This window comes from Pavona decussata, unplaced genomic scaffold, assembly GCF_977016875.1.
Source record: "Pavona decussata unplaced genomic scaffold, jaPavDecu1.1 SCAFFOLD_2649, whole genome shotgun sequence".
In the NCBI taxonomy this organism is placed as follows: domain Eukaryota; kingdom Metazoa; phylum Cnidaria; class Anthozoa; order Scleractinia; family Agariciidae; genus Pavona; species Pavona decussata.
Window position 1 is genome coordinate 15,001 of NW_028146252.1, and position 3,338 is coordinate 18,338.

Sequence of the window (3,338 nt, forward strand, 5' to 3'; positions counted from 1 at the left end):
GAAATTATGGGATGTTGTGGCTTCAATGGGTTTTTAAGATGTCACCAGTCATTTGGCATGACTTACAAACGATTTGGCTGGTTGTGGGTTCGATTTTCAAAATTTCATTTTTTTCGCGTTTTTATTTTCTGTCTACCATATCATGCAGTCTCCTTATTAGCGTTTGGGGGTTATAGTGTGGGCAGGTTGGTCGCAAAGGTTCCGAGAGGAGCTGGCTAGTAAACCCTGTCCCTTATGTTCCACGGCGGCAAGGCGGAGAAATAGAGGGCAGAATTGACTAACGGGCAAGGAAAGTTGGGCTTGTAGCTTTCCTTTCGAAGGAGGGAAAAGATGATGCCCGAAAGCATTGTCACTGTAGTGGCAGGCAGAGTGTAGATGGAAGTTGTGTACGCTAGCCTTTGGCTAATGATAGAGACAAAAGAGCAGGAGGATATTTTCCTTCGCAGAAGCACTTTTCTTGCCTTCCTTCAGCTCGCTTGGCGAGTCTGACAGGTATGCCTGAACTGTGCACGGGTCCAGTTGTGAGAAAGACGTGGCAAACAAGACGGGGTTTCCCTTGACCGAGGGACCGTGTGGTCCGTTTGGCTCATGGGTTCCCCCCGTGGAGGCAAAATCTAAGAAAGCTTGCTCTCCCTCTGCGGAGGGGGGCCGCTTAGCAAGGAACTTCTGTTCCCTGCGGTGGATAGTTACCTGGTTGATCCTGCCAGTAGTCATATGCTTGTCTCAAAGATTAAGCCATGCATGTCTAAGTATAAGCACTTGTACTGTGAAACTGCGAATGGCTCATTAAATCAGTTATCGTTTATTTGATTGTACCATTACTACTTGGATAACCGTAGTAATTCTAGAGCTAATACATGCGAAAAGTCCCGACTTCTGGAAGGGATGTATTTATTAGATTAAAAACCAATGCGGGTTCTGCCCGGTCATTTGGTGATTCATAGTAACTGATCGAATCGCACGGCCTTGCGCTGGCGATGTTTCATTCAAATTTCTGCCCTATCAACTGTCGATGGTAAGGTAGTGGCTTACCATGGTTGCAACGGGTGACGGAGAATTAGGGTTCGATTCCGGAGAGGGAGCCTGAGAAACGGCTACCACATCCAAGGAAGGCAGCAGGCGCGCAAATTACCCAATCCTGACTCAGGGAGGTAGTGACAAGAAATAACAATACAGGGCTTTTACAAGTCTTGTAATTGGAATGAGTACAACTTAAATCCTTTAACGAGGATCCATTGGAGGACAAGTCTGGTGCCAGCACCCGCGGTAATTCCAGCTCCAATAGCGTATATTAAAGTTGTTGCAGTTAAAAAGCTCGTAGTTGGATTTCGGGATGGCTCGGCCGGTCTGCCGCAAGGTATGTTACTGGCCGGGCTGTTCTTCCTCGCAAAGACTGGGTGTGCTCTTAACTGAGTGTGCTCAGGATCTGCGACGTTTACTTTGAAAAAATTAGAGTGTTCAAAGCAAGCCAGCGCTTGAATACGTAAGCATGGAATAATGGAATAGGACTTTGGTTCTATTTTGTTGGTTTCTGGAACCGAAGTAATGATTAAGAGAGACAATTGGGGGCATTCGTATTTCGTTGTCAGAGGTGAAATTCTTGGATTTACGAAAGACGAACTACTGCGAAAGCATTTGCCAAGAGTGTTTTCATTAATCAAGAACGAAAGTTAGAGGATCGAAGACGATCAGATACCGTCCTAGTTCTAACCATAAACGATGCCAACTAGGGATCAGAGGGTGTTATTGGATGACCCCTTTGGCACCTTATGGGAAACCAAAGTTTTTGGGTTCCGGGGGAAGTATGGTTGCAAAGCTGAAACTTAAAGGAATTGACGGAAGGGCACCACCAGGAGTGGAGCCTGCGGCTTAATTTGACTCAACACGGGGAAACTCACCAGGTCCAGACATAGTGAGGATTGACAGATTGAGAGCTCTTTCTTGATTCTATGGGTGGTGGTGCATGGCCGTTCTTAGTTGGTGGAGTGATTTGTCTGGTTAATTCCGTTAACGAACGAGACCTTAACCTGCTAAATAGTTACGCGAATCCCGATTCGCGGTTAACTTCTTAGAGGGACTGTTGGTATGCAACCAAAGTCAGGAAGGCAATAACAGGTCTGTGATGCCCTTAGATGTTCTGGGCCGCACGCGCGCTACACTGACGATGTCAAAGAGTATCTCCTTCACCGAGAGGTGTGGGTAATCTTCTAAACATCGTCGTGCTGGGGATAGATCATTGCAATTATTGATCTTGAACGAGGAATTCCTAGTAAGCGCGAGTCATCAGCTCGCGTTGATTACGTCCCTGCCCTTTGTACACACCGCCCGTCGCTACTACCGATTGAATGGTTTAGTGAGGCCTCCTGACTGGCGCCGATACTCTGGCAACAGAGCGCCGGATGCCGGAAAGTTGGTCAAACTTGATCATTTAGAGGAAGTAAAAGTCGTAACAAGGTTTCCGTAGGTGAACCTGCGGAAGGATCATTACCGATGAAACAATCCAAAACGAGTCTTTGAGACTTGTTTACCGTGTGAACTGTACGCAATCTTTTAGGGGTCGGTCTCTGTGCCGTTAAATGGTCGTCCGTCGCTTGGCGTGCGTTCGGTCAGCCCCGACTTTATGTTTTTACAAACTTTGTTTATTCAGTCTGAGAACCAATAGTGTTGGAAAACAAAAAAGAGAGACAACTTTTAACGGTGGATCTCTTGGCTCACGCATCGATGAAGAACGCAGCCAGCTGCGATAAGTAGTGTGAATTGCAGAATTCAGTGAATCATCGAATCTTTGAACGCAAATGGCGCTCTTGGGTTCTCCCAGGAGCATGTCTGCCTGAGTGTCGGATATCATCCAACGCACTTGAGTGTGCGGCATTGAGGCGTCACGGCACACTTATGCCGCCGTGTCCCTTGAAAAGCAGAGAGACTCGCATCGTGCGTTGTTCTGCACCCCCATGCGAAGGCTAAAAATCCATTTGGTCCTTGGCTGGGTGAGTGTCCGGAGCGCGCGCGGAGTCCCACGACAAAAACATAACTATCTGGACCTCAGGTCAGGCAAGGCTACCCGCTGAATTTAAGCATATTAATAAGCGGAGGAAAAGAAACTAACAAGGATTCCCCCAGTAACGGCGAGTGAAGCGGGAAGAGCTCAAATTTGAAATCTCCGAGGCCTGAACGCTTCGGCGAGTTGTAGTTGCGAGAAGCACTTTCTCGGCGGACCGACCATGCCTAAGTTGCTTGGAACAGCACGTCGCAGAGGGTGACAACCCCGTCTGTGGCGCGGACGGCCGCTCACGATGTGCTTTCGAAGAGTCGGGTTGTTTGGGAATGCAGCCCAAAAC

General features: G+C 47.9%; 2 non-coding genes across 2 annotated transcripts; both read left to right on the forward strand.

Moving 5' to 3' along the window:
* Positions 1-687: 687 nt before the first annotated feature.
* Positions 688-2,487, forward strand: LOC146447194 (small subunit ribosomal RNA). Its single transcript, XR_014862071.1, has one exon. It is a non-coding gene; the product is annotated as a small subunit ribosomal RNA (ribosomal RNA).
* A 199-nt stretch (positions 2,488-2,686) lies between these two features.
* LOC146447195 (5.8S ribosomal RNA) lies at positions 2,687-2,840 on the forward strand. Its single transcript, XR_014862069.1, has one exon. It is a non-coding gene; the product is annotated as a 5.8S ribosomal RNA (ribosomal RNA).
* The last annotated feature ends 498 nt before the right edge of the window (positions 2,841-3,338 follow it).